This window comes from Lepidothrix coronata, unplaced genomic scaffold (genome assembly GCF_001604755.1).
Source record: "Lepidothrix coronata isolate B3197 unplaced genomic scaffold, Lepidothrix_coronata-1.0 Scaffold6, whole genome shotgun sequence".
In the NCBI taxonomy this organism is placed as follows: domain Eukaryota; kingdom Metazoa; phylum Chordata; class Aves; order Passeriformes; family Pipridae; genus Lepidothrix; species Lepidothrix coronata.
In genome coordinates, this window is record NW_016690186.1 from 11,626,627 (window position 1) to 11,644,825 (window position 18,199).

At 43.6% G+C, this 18,199-nt stretch overlaps 1 protein-coding gene across 25 annotated transcripts in view; it reads right to left on the reverse strand.

Annotated features, from left to right (window-relative positions):
* The window catches only part of EPB41L3 (erythrocyte membrane protein band 4.1 like 3), a 140,138-nt gene extending 125,599 nt beyond the window's left edge, over nt 1–14,539 (reverse strand). For 7 of the 25 annotated variants that reach the window (XM_017832265.1, XM_017832257.1, XM_017832238.1 and 4 more), the window contains exon 1: nt 14,375–14,537. The gene's annotated coding sequence lies outside the window, so the exon portion shown is untranslated. Of the gene's footprint in view, nt 1–14,374 lie in introns of all 25 variants that reach the window. The other 18 variants (XM_017832310.1, XM_017832303.1, XM_017832319.1 and 15 more) reach the window with 6 other exon arrangements.
* Nucleotides 14,540–18,199: the final 3,660 nt, after the last annotated feature.

Sequence of the window (18,199 nt, forward strand, 5' to 3'; positions counted from 1 at the left end):
GAGCTACAATAAAATGATTGCCATTATTTCTTATGGACACATGAAGAAGGAAGGATGATAGCATCTCTTCCCCAACTAAAAAGACAATTTCATATTAAAAGCAACTGTTTAGGCCACAAAACCAATCCTCTCAATCTTAGGACAGCAAAGTTACCTTCCCAATTTCTCTTCCTCCTGTTTAAATGGATGTCCTTTTAGCACACTTCTGGTTCATAAATATCCAATGTCACATGCTACTGTGGCACAGACCCAACAGGTCATGCAGTTACCAAAGACATCAATCTCCAGCAGAGCAAGAAAGCAGTTCAAGTCAGGTAACCAAAATGAATGCAAAACTGTAGGTGCCAGCTAGGTCCAGCTCCCAAACCAGCAGGCTCAAGTTTGTGAGGGGAAAAGGAATGAAAGTGCAGGAGAGGTGAACACACATCTACTGTGACATGGGTGCTGTGCCCACCACATTGAGGAACATTGACAGCCAGGAGCTGACCATATACCACGGTCTGAAATACTGATCATAGAATGGTTTAGGTTGGGAAAGACCTCCAAGACCATCAAGTCCTACTGTTAACCCAGCACTGCCAAGCCCACTACTACTAACGCATACCCCTACGTGCCACATCTACATACCTTGTAAATACCTCTGATCTAAATTAAGGATCTTGCCATCTTATCACTCTTAATCTAGTTAGCTGATGTATTAGTGTACTCTCTCTCAAAATACATGGCCCAGCCCATTAATTAGCTGATGCCAACTGCCTGCCCTTTACTATTTACTTCCACAGTGCACTATTTGCTACCTCTACTATAACAGAGAACAGGTAGACGATAAAGTATTTTATACCTTAATTTTACTTGGAGATACAGAGTTCAAAATAGTCAAGTCTTCTTAATACTCAATTTCTTTCCCCCCTTAACCCTCCCCGTTTTACTTATAGCTTTCTTTTTCTTTCAGGTTAAATAGGTTAGGAGTAATTACATCATCTTCATGACCTGCACTACTTGAAACCATTAATTATTTCTGCTCTTTTCCACTCCCTGTCTCTATTTTAGTACATTCCTCCTTTAACACAGCAACAGGAACGATCAGAAAGCTTCAATCCCAATTTTCATGTACCAGAACCATGTTCCAACCTTATGTTCTCAAGACTTTGATTTCCTCTTCAATTGCTGTTATAAACTCTGCAACAGCTCTTCCAAGTACAGCAAAGCAATTTTCTTCTACATTATCCTCCATTTTGCCATTTTGAGGTTCAGAGACTATTTGACATTTGCTTTGTCCCTTTAGACTCTTCTGTGCTCAGAGGGAGCTGCTGGATGCAGCAGCACACAGTACTTACAAGCTTCCCCTAGTGCTGCCACCCTCTTTCCTGCAGTTCAGCATCATGACCAAATCCAGCCTTTTTGAGGTTTTTCTCTCCTTCATTGAGCTTTACCATTTATTATCTTGGACCCAGCCAGGAAGAACTGGTGCAGCTGTGCCATGAGGCCATGCTGGGGGACAGAGACAACTATTTTGGGACCCTCCCTCCCCTGCCAGCACCAAACCATTTCTCTTGGCTGTAAGACACCACCAGTATGATCACCAGCAGTGCTGGACATGGCAAGCATAGGTTCAAAGCTCATCTCTCAGAGATTCAAAGCAACAACATACATGAGGAGTCCCATCCTGTTACCTGGTGGGTGACAAAAAAAGCCACCTGTTAAGACCTTTGTGGTCAATTTTAGCCTCAGCTAGAAGTGCAGTGTAGGTTACCATGCAAAGGGGATTTGTATATAGTGCAGTGTTTGAGTTGATGACTCTGGATTATCAGGCACCAGAAAAGAAAAATAATGCCTTGCCTTTTTGATCTGCAGTTTTACAAATACATCTTAAGGTGATGCGGCAGTTTAGATTCAGATCAAATTTAATTTTGTTGGAAGAGACAAAAGGGTTTTTAGGATTTATAGGAAACAGATATATCCAGATTTTTTTTAGAAACTGAAGTATAACCACTGCTTCTAAGTGGGTAACTAATAAAAACAAACAACACAAAATATTTAGTGATCTACTGTACCACTGTAAGACTCAGAAGCCTCAAGTAACACAAAACATGCTTGCTTTCATTGTCCACTCTAGGAGAAATGTGAAATTAAGTAACATAAAAAAAGTAAACTGGATTTAGCAGTGTGCTATTTTAAATTTTTTAAAAATTCAACAGATAAAGAAACGTTTTTGTTTCCTACAGAAGACAGTATTTAATAGTAAAAGAAGTCCAGGTGTCCATCTGATGCTATCATCTCTTGTGGGGTTGAGAGACCAAACTTACAGCTATCTGGGACTGAAGATGAGAGGTTGCCAACTACATCAGTGTCTCAAAAGCAATAACAACGACAACAAAAAGTTATGAAGTGTTAAGAAAGCGTGTATACTTATACGTACTTAAGCACCCCCGCTGAACCACCAGCTACCTTCCTTAGCCAAGTGAAACAAGCACAGCCCAACACTGGGAGGCTCTGGGGCCATCCGTGCCCAGGGCTTGGCAGTGGTACCCTGTGTCCAGGAGGATTTCACCACCCATTTCCCTGGCTCCCCTCTTCAGCCGTCGTTCCTGACCCTTTCCCCCACACTGCAGACATGTGAGCAGCCTGGCACCCCACCACAAGAGCTCCCTGTTTTCACATGGCCGAGGTAGCCATCTCACCACTCCCTCCTGGCACCAGATGTTTCCCATTAACTTTGTCTGCACTCAGCTCGCAAGTGTCAACTGGAAATCCCAGACGCCAAATATTTTACAGATGAAGCAACAACAGACTCTTTGCCAATGACTCAGACCTGGATCCCAGCCCCTGCTCCACACTGCTCCAGAAACTGGTGGAAAATAAGCCAAGAGCTGTCTTGGGATTTGGTGGGGGGATCTCCTCTATCTCACAAGGGTAGGCAGCTCTGCAGCTCTCTGAGTCCCAGCCCTCAGTGTAAGCAACCACGGAGTCAAGTCACACAACCTCACCATGCCTTTGAGTTGTGGCAAAGGTCTGCAACATCCCCGTGCAGGCAAGGAGGGCTAAGACATGAGTGGCTCCTGCGTGCCTGGTAGCTCAGGCAGCAGTCACACTCAGCCCAGGCATGGTGCCTACCTGCTCTTCCCTTCTTGGTCTCAAAATGCTGCAAGGTGCCAGATTGCTCAGGCTAAAAGCTTGGTTAAGTGGCCTCCAAAATCTCCCTTTATCCAGAGGAAAAAACACAACTGGACAAAACCCCACTGTACTAATAATTAAACAGCTCTCAGACATCCCAGGTTTTCCTCTCTGCAGGTCTGCTGTTGTGCCCTCCCGACTAAATATTTTGAGTCTCTGCTTCTTCAGTTTGGAGTGTAGAAGGTAAATCTGTATTCAGTTTTAAGACTTTTATTTAAACTTTCTCAGTCTGTTTGGATTAAAAAAAAAAAAAAAGAAAGAAAAAAATTGCTTTGATAAATTCACACCACCTTGAATACATGAAAAAACCATTTTTCTTCTTGATGCTTCTTGTCCTGTTGCACAGCACCATTATCATCAGGGCACTGGAGACATGAGATATTAACTATCAGATACTTTTCTATTTTAGTTTAAAATAGTTCAAAATGTGATATCGTTTTTAATAAAAAAAAAAAAATTAAATAGCCTTTGGCAGAGGGTTAAATACTACAAAAGCTGAAAGACTAAGAAAACAGTAAAAATAAAGGATGGAATCTCATATGCTTCTTTAGAGAAGCATTGCATATTGGAAACTATTCTGTTGACTGGATATTAATACCCAATACCCATTTCAAAATCCATTACTTCTTAAAAGACCTCCACAATTAGTTTTCTAATTTTGATTTTATAGAACAGGCTGGTTTCCAACATGCCACATCAAATACTGTGAGAGTATATATAGGACCTAACCACAAAATATTTCAGGATCACATCATTGCCAGGCTGGTTTAATTTCTTTTTATGTCTGTGCTATTTCATAAAAGCATTACTTTAGCTTCAAGTGAATATGGAAGACAGATGAAGTATTTCAGGTTGCCATTCCCATACTGACTGTATCGAGAAACATCTCATTCTAGATAATCATCAGAGAAAGTGATGCCTATCACAATTCCTCCTCTATGTCCTTTATGCATGCTGCAAGGGCATTCAAGAAAAGGAACTGGAGTCTAACCTTTCATTTAAACACTAGATGGAGCCCACTTCCCAAGACTGAAAAATTAAAGCTTTCCTTGCAGCAAACTCTTACAGCCTATTGCAATATCTGGTCATGCATAAACATGACAAGACTCAAACAGCTGCAGTGACTGTCCTTAATGCAAAAAGATATACTGGTCAGCAATTATATCTCTGCATAAAAGGACAGCCTTTAGTACTGCGCAACTGCAAAAGAATTTATATTCCTCTACAGATATATTAGTTTGGTGTAAAAGACCCACAATACTTGGGATAAACTAGGCATATATGGATTTTTGTAATACCATATGATAAACATACTGCTGGGTTGAGAACTGTGACTGAGTCTGACATCTCTTCATTTTGACAATAAACTCTATTGATTCCAACTATGATCATTTTGTACATATAAATTTATATTAAAGAGGAATAATCCTTTTTCAGTGGTTGGCTTGAATTAGTTCCAGCATGAAAGCTCATTTATGACATTTGATAAAATGCCACTTCTCTCTGACGAAACATACCACACGTTCAACTAGAGATAAGTGAGCTTTGGTGTTAAAAATAGGATGCCACAATACCAAACCTCAGTACAAGCATTCTGGTGAGAAAGAAAAAAAAAAAATAGAGCCAAGTTGCCAAGATCCAAATTGAGCAGCCTCATGGTTCTGGATAAATCCGTTTATCTTAGGCCCCACCACAAACAACTGCCACTCCTGCAGTATTTTTGCTACATTCTGGACTGTCCTCACAATGCACAAGGCAGGCAGAAAATGCAGGCTGACAACCCTTGGCCCTTCCTTAGCTTGTCTAAGGACATGCTCACAGGAACAGCTAAGAGCCGAGCAGACAAGAAAGTTGTGCAGAGCCTCAGACGCGATTCCCAGCAATGCAATTCTGCTGACAGCAGAGCTATCGCTGATTGCTTTAACCTTTGCTCAGTCCGGGCCACTGCCTTCACCTCACTCTTTTCCTAACAAACCTATGGTAATAGCTTCATCAAGGTTAAGATAAGCACAAAGACAGTTAGCTTTACTACAGAAAACTACCTTCTGCTCACAGTGATCCATCCTGCTAAAACAAAATTAACCCACCTTGCCTTAGGGCACATTCTAAATTGGCTGGGAGGAAAGACAAAGGAAGCTATTACCTAATGGCTATTTTCAGAAGGAAAAGCACAGTGTCTAGGATGATCAGTGCAAGTTTTCCTAAAAGGCCCTACTCACTCCTTAATTCGGTGAAAGACCTACACAGCACATTTTCTTGGTCCCACATCCTTGTGGATGAAAGATGGTCTTTGGAGTCTTGCAGATTACTGCTGTAATGCTCTGAAACCAAGCAAAGCTCTTCAAATGTGAGACCTGCTGCTAGGAGATCGTGGCTTGTAGTCACCATCACTCTGACAAGCGACCGCTTGACCCCACTGAAGAGCACGCACAGGACGATGATCACATCTGTTTGTCAGAGCTAGAGCAAACATACTGCAGCCATAAAAGCAATGTGCTTTCCAGCTGCAGCAAGCACACAGCCAGCTCAAACGTTAATACTTCTATCTGTGAATATCGTGGTTCAATCCTATTACATTATGTTTGCTTTCCAATATATTTAAACTGAACACGTATCTGCTCCCAGATGGGAAGATTGATTTGTGTCATGGGGTTTTTTATTGGTTCGTTTTAGTTTCGTTTTTTTTTAACAGTGGGTATAGCAAACATCTAACATTTCTTTTACAAGTAAATCTGAAAATAATTAGCACTGTTTGACACTTAACCTAAAACTCTCTGGGAGAACACACCCATGTACTTCCACAAGCTTTCAGTTCAATAAAACAGGGACTTTATTAGCAGGAAGAGTATCTGACCAACCACACAAATTAAGTGTCAGCAAAAGGAGGAGACAATCGAAGTACCAGCCACAGTTGCAGGTTTGACTAAATAGTAATGTTTAACTACTTCCTTATCACAATCTTCCTATACAACTATAATTTAGGAACCTTTGCCACTGTAATTTTCTCTGCTTCATTTTCTTTACAGCTATGCTTTAATGTGTCAAAGGAAATACTTGTTCATCAGCACTATTACCCATGCAACAGTGGAAGATAACCATCTGTGGGAAAAACACAGAAAAGAACAAATACAAAGGCTTTGCATATGTATAAAAGAAATCAAAAGAAAAGGCAAATTACCCAGTGAAGTATCTGATGCTGAAGAAAAAGTGGACACAAAGTTACAACAGTTACACCAACATAACTCTGGAGACAGACACTGTGCAGACATCCTGAGCGGAGTGGTTACAGACAAGGTAAAGCTAAGGCTAAAATCTAAAGCTTTCAGTTTCCCACAGCAATAATTCTGATGGCTTTCAGACTCTGAATATGGAAGGGACAAGACTGTGTCCTTGCTGGGACCTCACCCAGCCCATCACAGCTGGAGCGTGATTGCCAAGGATGGGTGGAAGCAGACAGAATAGCAGTAGAAAAAGGGCAAAAATAAGCAAAAACCTTTTAAATCCCCTTTGGAGTTACTAACTATTGCTTTCCATACTGACCTGTATTGCCTCTAAACACAAAGAAGGAAAGTCAATCTGTAAATTAAACTGATGCCCTTCCAGGAGAAACAAAAATCAAGCATAAAACCAAACCCAGAAATACAATGGAAAAACTGAGATTGGGTTAAATACTCAAATTCATTTGCACATTCACAAGGCATATGCTACTAACAGTGAATTTTGTACATTTTCTGTTTGTTTTCAAGTGGTTGCTGGACTCCAGTGTTGAAGGCCATCTTCCTGAAAACACAGACAAAAACACACTTGGAGGGTTGTCTAAACCATTAGCAGTGCTTTGGTCCTCCAAAGGTGCTATGATCATCGGACTCATCCACACTCCTCTTTACAGGCTCACCTATTTCATCCTGCAAGGCTGTCTCAGTACCTGGACCACTTCTCTCTTCTTCCCTCTACAGAAGCTCTGTTTGGCTTCATGTCACCATGGATAAGTACTACCTCACATTGGGGAGCTGACTCACTTTCAGTCCACTCAACCACAGATTTTAATCTGCCTTCTCTTTGCACTCCTACACGATTTTTGATGGACTGGAAATAGCCATAGATCAATCTTAAAAAAAAAAAAAGCAACCTAAACAAAAAGTCCCCCAAAGACTAGAAGCTTTCTGAAGGAAGAATCTACCTGTCCTGAAGACTGTTCCCACAAGGTGAGCAGTGTTAACCAATATAAACAAAACTCAACTGATTATTTCCAAAATTTTGGAAACTAGCTATATACCTAGCATTGACATAATACAAATAGCATACAGCAAGTGTCAGGTTTTAATTGCTTTGTGCAATTAAAACCACTCCAGATAGCACTCCAGAATGAGCTTGGACAGATGCTGCATTCCTCCTTGTCTTACAGCAGCCACCACCAGCCTTGCTGTTATCACAACACCCTACATGACCCTGCCACTTTACCCTTCCTTTATTGCATTATTCTTTTTCCCAGCAGAAAAGTCCTTCTAAATTCAAGTGGTTTTTAATGGATCACAAGATAATTCAGGCTAGGAGGGACATCAAGAGGTGTCTGATCCAGGCTTCCGCTCCAAGTAGGGCCAGCTATGAGATCCAACTGGTTGCTCAGAGCTTTGTCCAGTCAGGTCCTGAAAAATCCCAAGGATGGAGACTGCACAGCCTCCCTGGGCAACCCGTGCCCCTAGCCAGCTGTCTGTCCTTCAGGTAAACACATTTCTTCTTGTAACCAGAGTGAATTTCTCTCACTTCAACTGGTGTCCACTGTCTCTTGGCCTTCCACCACTGCGAAGAAACTGGAATGACATAACTCTTCTAGTGAAAAGAAAGGAAATAATTCCTTATACTTTTAGCTCTGCTATTTATCTGTTTATGCAAAGTACACTTTGCTCTTCGATTTAGATTGCTATTTCAAATTTTAACTTTGCTAGCAGCATTTGCCAAAAATTCAAATATAACCAAATCAGAGTGAAAGCGAAAAACAAATCTAAGAATAAAACTTGGGTGGAAATGCTTGCCCATGTGATCACATCGAACTTCCCCCTGATGTGCCATGGTGACAGCAGCACTTCAGCACTCAGTGCTGCATTTCCAGATATCAAAGCAGCATCTCTTTATATAGGTGCAACACAAGAGCCAATTATTCATGTAGATTACAAAATAGGCCAGAAAAGCAAGATACATGCTGAAGCAAAGCCATGAGGAATGCAATCTTCTAGTTTTCAGACTCAAAGAGTTTTGAGTAGTGTGTCCATCACAGTAAATATGCATTACTTCCTGGGCCCAGAAGCTATTGCTCTCTCAGGCTGATCAAGGCTTCTTAGCACATCAAAGGATGGCAATCTGAAGCAGCAGTCCACTTACAGACCTTTCTGCTTCTCAGTCACCAAATTACTATGTACCAGTCAAGCAGAAGGCTTCTTAACTGCACCTCTAAGCCACGCAACTGAGAAATAAAAGACATATAACTGGAACTAAGAGAGGAGGTAAATGCAGCAGTGCAACAAATGTTCTGAAAGGTCATACGAAATGTGATTAGTGCCATTATCCTCCAGGACTCTGAAAATTGCCCTGAGACAACAGCTTTCCAACACAAGCTATGGATCAATAAAAAGGATTAAGCAATAATACTTCAGAAATGCTCAAAAGTAAAATATCAGGCTTTATCTCAAATTATCTCTCAAGCTGTGCCTGAGAAGTTGAAAAGCCATCTTATACTCCCAGGTTCTTTGCATCAGTGCAAGAATGCAGGTGACACAGACTGTGCACACTTGAGAGACAGAAAAGGAAGGAGAGGGAGAGCCAATGCCAACCCCCACCCCCAAGGGGTGTGCCCCAGCTAAACCCAGCTGCAATCTGTCAGCAAGTGGCCAGTGCCAACCCTACGCTCACTCCCACACCTCACCCAGGAACGGGCCATCGCCACACCAAGAACACTCACATTTTCCTGGAACACGACAAGCAGCCAGCTCCATGCTCAAATCATATTTGCCTTCTCCCTCAAAACTTAAGCCTGTGCATAAGCGAGGTAGTCACAACGCGAGAGGTGAAGCAAGTTGTTTTCCTTAATTGAGCCTATTAGTAGTAACAAGTCACTCCTGCTAGGTCTAAATAGCTCAGAGATAAATCCCAAGGCTGCTAAGCTGCCAACCACCTCCTATCAGTGCTCAGAGGCAGCTTTACTCCTACAGACAAAGCTCAGTAAATACTACCACCTCCAACCATGCTTGCTTCTAGGGCAGATCTCCAGGCTGATATGCTCAAACCAAATGTTTTCCCTGCAGCTGTCCAGTCATCTTTACTGAAACACCAAAATGCCAAAACCTCATCCTCAGGTAGCAACAGCAGGTACCCCCAGATGGATATTCTGCAGGTCAGCCATCTGCACATGAGAAAAGCGTATGACCCTGACAGAGCTTGGTGCTTTCTTTATTTTATTCTGAAAAAAGAGACCTCACCAGAAACTACTTGGAATGGAAGACCTTTTCATGGAAAAATCTGATACAATATTTAATGCAAACACACCATCAACACTTCAGGTCTTAAAGTTCACACCACAGGCAACACCAGTATTAGGAACAGTAAGAAGAACGACACAGTGCTTTTCTAAAAAGTCATCCAATGAATTAATCATTTTCTGTCTTAACTACTTGCAAAACAACTGAATAAGCCAGAAAAGAAAAATTAAAATGTTCTAAGCCGTTGCTTCACAGTGTGTCTTACAGAAAAGTAATTTAAAAATTATTACAAAGGCAATAACACTCAATCTCATAAAATGACAGTATTCCAAATTAATCCAGTGCATGTTAATTCCTTCACCTTTGCCAATGATTAAGCAGAATAAGAAAAAAACCCACTCAATCAAAAATAAGTTGAAATTCAGTAAGCTTTGCCTGTTGCTTTGACAAAACCAGCACTGCAAGAACAGCCTTAGCTTTCATCAAACCCAACTTCCAATACATGACATTCTTCCTCTCTCTCCCAAGCAGACAGAAATAAGTGAAATTCATTTTTCAGACTCACCAAAATTATCCATATTCCAGGAGGCAGCCATTCATCCAGTTTGTGAAGTTCATGGTTGCAGCACGGTCATAGCAATCAGCGGGAAAATGAAGGGAAAAAGAAGAAAAAAAAACCCTTTTGAGATTCAATGAGCAACACAAACCTACTGCTTTCTGTACAGTCTGCATTACAGAACAGTTTCAGATAAGTCATTAAATGGCATGAACATAAACCCACACCCTGAACTTACTCTAAAAAGAAATAAACACAACTGCAATGCCATATTCATAAAAGAATAATAATTACAGTCTAATAAAGATCTGTCAAGGCTGACCTCATAAAGAATACTTTTTTAAGAGGGGGGGAAGGTATTTTTAAGAAAAATCAAACCTTCTATTGTACCTCCCCCATCAGGCTATGACAGGTGGGCAACATCACATACAGAAAAGGTATGTTATTTTCTCATACTGATGACATTTCTAAATCCTTGATGAAGAGATGTAACATTTGGCAAGGAAGTGAGGCAAAACTGCCACAGGCCACAGCAACTGCTCATTTTCAGAATCCTCAGTCAAGGATGGGGGACCAATAATTTATTCTTTGCAATTAAGGGGGCCTGCAGCCTACCCCACAGCTGAGTATCAATGCACTGTTACACATCTGCAAACTGTCAAGAACACCCAAGCTGAAATAACTTTTTTTTTTTTAATGTGGACCTTGAACAGTGTCTGAGTGACCAAACACAGAGTGTGTCACTTCTCTCCTACTAATAAAAACCCAAGAAAGAATTTTACAGCTTTCCCAGGCTCAGCATTGATTTCTTTTGGCAACTGCTCCTAAACACTCGACCAATTTAGCATTTGGTTTTTTTGCTTTTCTGTTTGGTTGGTTTTTTCCATTATTATTCCTTTGAAGAGGAAACACTTCAAAGACATCAGTATGAAATGCCAATTGCTATGGGTTAGCCTAAACAAACCCCGTGTGTGTATGTAAGGGCAGGGAAAGGCGTGCTCTCCTTTTGACTAGAGAAACCAATTGCCTGTGCTAGTTCAGGATATGCGCAAGGTCCAAAGCATAGAGACAGCAGGCAAGGAGAGTGCCAAAGCCTGCAGTGGAAGGAAAGGAGGCAATGAAGAAAATGCTGCCATCTTCTCCCAGCAGCTTTATGACCATCAGATTGATCATCACACCAAGGCTGATGAGATGACAAAAAGCCAAAGGTCATTGCAGAGTCCCTTGCAACGGAGTAGGATATCTTCTCAGTTCACGTTTCAACCATCCAAATTGTCCAAACCAGCTGTTCTCAGGAACAGATATCCTCACAACTCAATGTCTTCTGCTGGTACCAGAAAAGGGCTCAAAGCCAGAGCAGCATTTTGGCCTCCAAAAATCCCAAGGCAGCTTAAAAGGGCAGTGAGCCACCAGTACAGCCCCTGATGTATTTTCTACTTGATCCCTGGAGAAACCATGTCATATGAAGACAAATTTATCTGTTGGTGTCAAAAAATAAAATGGAACTGGCACAATCAACTCATTTGCAGCCCCCACCGATGAATAACAACTGATGAGTTACCTCCTCCTCTGCCTCCATGGCCCATTAATAAGACAGCACGAAAGACTGCAGAAGAAGGATGGGGATTGCTCATTTATTTACCACTTTGCTAGCAAACAACTTTTTTTTTGTTGCTGTTTTTGTATGACTGCTTTTACAGTAGGAGCCTTTCCAACACCTTCATATGAAGAATATTGGAGAGGAAAGGGAAAAGAGATTGCAAAGGATTTGCCTTCATTTCTGATTTCTCTTGTCAGTCTTGTGAACCACAGTCCTTCCCCAGAGCACCAACCATGCACCACTACTGTCAGCGTGACTGTAGTGACGGATTGCCCACAAGATATTACCTGTCTTTTACCTCTGCAAGGGAAACTGAGATTACTGGGAGGACATTTTCACTGGAGCAGACATGACTCCAAGATACTCCCAAGGACTGCAAAGGCCACTGAGTGACCTGCGTAAACACAGGGCTGCATATTAAAGAAATTGAGATTTTGATGGTGGCATGAAGCAAGCTTAATATTAACAAATTTATCAGGAAGGGGTCATAGGAAAGCAGATGCTGAGTAGGGGGGAATGGCGGGAAACATGGTGTGCCAAAAGATGAGAAAGGAACAAATAAAAAATGTATGGATGACTCAGAGCTGGCAGAATTTGAGCAGAAGAGCTGCTGAACTAGTTTATTTAGAATGGGGAGGAGACAGGAGAGAAGCATTTCCATTGACAATACTGCATATACATTTCTCAGCGAGGAGAAGGTGTGATTGTTGAAATTTGACACATTATCAGCTCAGAAGGTTTGTCAGGGGAAAAAAAAAAGTCATGATATGCTATGATGGGATGGACAAACAGATGAGATTTAAATTGCCTTGAGCATTGCAGCAGCATCCACTGCCTACACTACCCACCAGCTGCTTGGGTCAGGGTGCAAAGAGATACATAAGAGCAAGACCACAGAGGCATTTTGCGTTCCCCCTGTTCCTCTTCACATTCTATTTTTGCATGACACTTGTTATGAAACTGAAAACATTGGTTCAGCTTCAGGCAGCAATTTTAGGGTCAATTGCTTCTTCACCAGACACTGAAATCACAATTTGTCAAGCATCAAATTAACTGTGAACGTTTTAAGGGACAGTGAACTTGAGTTACGTATTATTACTGGGTCCCCCTCCTCAAAAGCCTATCTGCAATCTCTCTTGATATGGCAGGTACCTTTTTTTCTTTTGCTAGAATCACACTTTAAGACGAACTCCACAATTACACTACTTGCTTTTTGCTCCATCAACTCATTCCTGACTGTTATGCACTCTCCAGAGTCCAGATCTCAAGCGGTGGAATACGCTTTCAAAACCACGCAAAGCGTTTTATCCATTTATCACAAAAGTACATCAATATAGGTTTTCCAGCTGAAAGCACCTGAAAGTTTCCTCAAAACTTTTATAGTTCAGCTTGGACCTACTCCTAATCCACAGACAGGGTAAAAGACTCATCTGGCACCAGCACACCATGAAATAAATAAGCAGTAAAGCAGTAATGAGGTTAGCTGTCCAACAAAACCCCAAAACCCACAGCTACGCATCCTTCCCTAATACTGTCAGTACAACACAGAACAACTACAAGCCTCGGTGCTGCAACTGATTTCACTCTGGATCCAGCTGAATCAAACTGGTATTTAAACAGCATTCCAGCCAACGCTCCAGTGGTCTAGGAGAGATGCAAACTACTGGAAATTGGAAAGACATTGTTGGGAATGATGTCAGATTTTATGCCACCTCCAGTAGCAATTCTAGGTGAGAATCAAACTTTTATATTTTTACTCTTCTATGCAAACGTTAAAAAAGTGAATACAAAAAATGTGCTCTTTAAAATGGAAAAAACTGTCCAGGAACATTCTGCAAATTCTGAGCATCTTCAGTTAATCTAAATGAGAAGGGATATTTTGTATCAAGATGGGATGCTCATAAAACTTTTGGAAATATGGTAGTTAATATGAAAAATTATGAAATAAGCTGTGAAGATTTTCCATTTAAGCAATGCATAACGTAAAGATGAGTTTGGTTTGTTCAGCCTCCATTTCAGGTCTACAGCCCTACCTCCACAGCCTGCTATCTGACCATTGAAGCACCTGTGAAAGCTTACCATATCACAAGCAATGAGCTATACAGCTGAAAATTCCCGGTTGCCTTCAGTAAAGCAAAGGGAACATTAATCAACAACAGTACCAAAATCTCCCCTTTAGCACTTGGGCTTTATATTTCAGGGATATCTGAGTGTCACCGAACACAAGCTGTGGTAAGCCCTCAGAGGGTGAGGAACTTCCGGTCTTAGCAACATTTCGTAGGTTCATCCAAGAACATCTATGAAAAAGCCATACACCTGTATGTAAATAAATATACACATAAACAGAGTATATGTATGTAAACACATACAAATGCATACATACATATATATAAATTAACTATAATTAATATAAAGAGGCTCATCACCCAGCAGGTGGCACTCATAACCTGAGCTCCTGAGGCTGGAGTGTGGTGGGAGACTGGGAGCAGGCACTGCTCAACAGGAGGCACCACCGTTATGGGAGGTAAAGACACCACGGGCAGGAAAGCATTCATCACTCTTTTGCAATACCTGATGTGTCAAGTCCAGCATCTGGGCCAAAATCCCATTTAGCTTACTGGCCAGGCATCCCCTCCATTAATTCCCTCAACAGCTGTAAAACTCCCCCTTCACTGCTGCTAATTCTCAAGAGCTCTTGCAACCTTTCCAAAGGAGCAGTATTTTGTGGACTGGAGGGTCATGGAACATTTTTAATGTAGAAGCATCACATTATGATGTCAAGAACAATACAATTAAATGTAAAGCTTCCTTCAGACTTCATCACTTCTTTTCTCCATTTAACACACCCAACTTGCTTTCAATTAGTCCCACTAATAATTTGGGCTTTTGAAGATCTCATGAATGAGCAAATCAGAACTGGCAGAGGAAATGCTGTTTTCCTTTGATTAAAATTAAAGTCTTGTTTTCACCCATGACTTAAGTGTCACTATCATATGTACATTCTTAATACACCTCCTTCTTCAGCTGAGTGGTGCTTCAAACTTCAGCTGAGTGGGTTTGTTTTTAAAAAAATATTTTCTTTTCAAATTCAATATTCCACCCATTTCTCTCCCCTCTTAAAAAAAAATAAATAAAAAATCAGTTTAGAAGCATCAATTTGAAAACATCGGCTCTGTGTGGAGCAATGCTGTTACCCGTAAGAGAATGCTTCGTGTCAGATTGAAAGATACCTTTCCAAGGTCATTTCATGTTCCAGTGGGTTTGTTATGAAGTTGTGGAATGGCAGATAAGGTTGTGTGAGATAGTAAAGTGCCTTCCTAAGCTAGTTCTGGGCAGTAATGTGCAACCAATATTTGAGCAAGGGACTTCTATAACATTTACCTCTGAAATAAATGTCATATGCTGAAATAAACGGTGCTGCAGGAAGGACAGGAATAGTACTGAGATACTGATAATCTGTTTCCCAATTAAAAAAAAAAGCCAAAGAAAGGGCCATTTTCTTGACAGATTTGCACTAATTGCAAATGTTTATGGCGCTTGGCAACAATTGGATGCTTCTAGGAACATTGGGGGTAATCTCTTCAGCAAGTTAAAATACTCAACCCTGTGTCATAAGAAGAATTTGATATTAAAAACTGTTTGATTCAGAATCAATAGTGATGCCTCCAAGTTACAAGAACAAGGATACCACAGCAGTTCCCTATTAGGCACCAAAAGTAATAATTTGCAAGGTTAAAAGGAGAAAAAAAAAAGGCACATATCTAAGAATGTTTCTTGGAAAGTCCTGCAGTTACACATGAGGGAAATGATGATCCAGTATTTTTAGACTGCTTCTAACAGAACTCAAAAATGGAGGAAACTATATAACAGTATCCTCTTAGCAAGCTTTTAATACTGCCTGAGCCTATCCCAAACTCTGAAAGAAGGTAAGCATCTGGCAGCACACTGAATTGCGTGCCACCATTTCAGCCATCACACCAGGGACTAAATCCTTCCCTGGAAAGAAGAGAGAAACAAGCAAGCAAACTCCAGAGAGACGGGGAAAAAAATCCTCCTCACAAATGGTTAGCTACATCTTAATGAGGTTTAAAGCTTGACGAAGGATCACCCATTTGTAATACAAAAATGCAAGCGTTTAGCATCGGAACAGCCCTAGCAAAGGGATAGTGGAGTGTGGGGGGGTGTTTTTTCAAGTCCCAAATGAGCATCTTGTGGGTCTAACAGCCTGTCCGGAAAAAATTAGAAAAATGGCCACCCAGCATTGAACTATGCACAAAATGCAGAGTTTCGGCGCTTCCAGTTCTGCATTGCACCCTGCGCTCCCAGCCCCCCGCATTCTCACAGGCTCCCAAACACCCCTGGCCCCCTCACGCCACTGCCCGCTGCCGAGGAGCGGGGGACTACGGGTCCCTCGGCGCTATCCGCAACCACCTCCGCGTCTCTATTACTCTACTACTTTTAATTTTCCTGCTAGTATCACTTTTCTAATGAGCTGCTGTTGCTACAGAAATGTAAATATCGCCAGCTGACTAGTTCGGGGTTTTTTTTAAACGTCCGAAAAGGCAGAGAAATGGGGGGGGGGGAAGAACACCTCATAAATATCCACTATTAAACATTTTTAATGCTAAAGCCGCACTGACCCTGCCGCCCGCCCGCAAAACCTTGCGGCTTCCTCAGGACTGGCCCCAAGCCTACGTTAAACCTTCCCAAAAATTGGCTTCAGCGCCCATCAGCACGGGCTAGGCTTACCAGCGGATGCTCCCCCGGCCGCGCTCCAGCTTGCGCGGCGCAGCGCGGCCACTGCGCGCCCCCGCACCCCGCCCCCGCCGCGCACCGCCCGTAACTTTGCAGACGCCGCCGCGTCCCAGCGCCCAGGCGGAATTTCCGCGGGGGGCAGAAAGGCGGGAAGGGCAGCTGAGTGACAGGCTCCTGCAAGAGCTGTAGCCCGCCTGCGGCACTCCCGCACCGCACCGCCCGGCCCCGCGCATCCCGCGCCGCGGGCGGCAAGTCCGCCCCGCCGCCGGGGCAGGGGCGAGCCGTGGCCGAGGACCCCCGAAGCGACCCACGGCGGGGACGAGCGGGGGCATGGAACAGCCCACACGGCCAAAAGCAAAAACGCAGAGAGGAGATTGGAAGCAGACGAGAAGGCGCCCCCGCGCCGCAGCCCCGCCGCCCCCAGCCCTTCCTCCCCGCGCAGCGATGTGCGGCAGCAGCGCACCCCGCGGGGGCAGCGCACGCCCCTCGGCCCTCCCCGCTGACCTCAAGCCAAGGACAGCTCTGCGATCCCGCAGCGCATCGCGACCTGCGGGCCCCGCTGAACCGCGCCGGGCCAGGCGGCAGCAAGAGCGACCAGAGGAAGCGAGGGGAGCGGGGCCAGCAGCTCCTCACCTAAGCACGCCCCGGTTGGTGCTCTCCGCCGCCGCTGCGGCTCCTCCCGCTCTCCGCGGAGAAGGCTGGCGCGGACAGCCCCAGCTCGCCGAAGTTACGCGCCGTCGCGGAGCCGGGCTCCCACCTGCAGCGCCCGCCAGACTCCGGCGACCAGCACGGCACAGCACCGCACGGCTTGGCTCGGCCCGCCCCGCTCCTCCCCATTGGAGCCGCCGCCGCTCCGCCTCCGCCCTCCCGGAGCAACCGCGGGGGCGGAGGTGGGCAGAGGGGTCTGGGACCCCTCTGCCCGCGGATCTGCGGTGGGAGCAGGTGAGGAGACGTGAGAGGCATCAGCTCCCCTTGCCAATCCCAAACCGTCCCTGTTTTTTGGTGGGGTTTTTTTTCCCTTTTCTGGGGAAAAAGGAAAATGCTGAAAGCGGATCCGTGACATTACTTTATGCCATCGCTTCGTACTGTTGGGCTTACGGGGAGCCCGCTGCCTCAGCAGTCGCTGAGAGGCTCTGATGCAGGCGCTGCCACCCGGTCCGAACCATCTGAACATGGTCTCTAATGCCCCGAAAAGGCAGGATGTCACAGGGTCAGCACTCCGTGACAGACCCAGGGAAACCGCAAACTTCTGTGCAACAGTTAGAGGACAGGGCCGAGTGAGCAGCCTCGGGGCTTCCTGGGCAACGCTGCCTGCAAAAAAACCTGAGTACTTCATCCTTTCAGTCTCCTTCCCTCAACAGCCCGTTGCAATTTCTGACTTTTTTTTTTTTCCTGTTCAATTTATAGGTAGCACTTGCACAAGTGTGTTCTAGACAGAGAAGACAGTGTATGGGAACTGAGGGACGGAAACAAGAATACAGCTGTGCTGGTTGGAGTTTAAAGACAGTTTCCAGATAGTGGGAATCCCCTCTTGGATTTGGGAGCAACCACCCTGAAATTTTGGAGAAGGAGGTTGCAGCTCTGACAAAACAGCTGTCCCAGGAGGGGACATCTTCAGCCACATTCAGAGGTGAAGAGGAT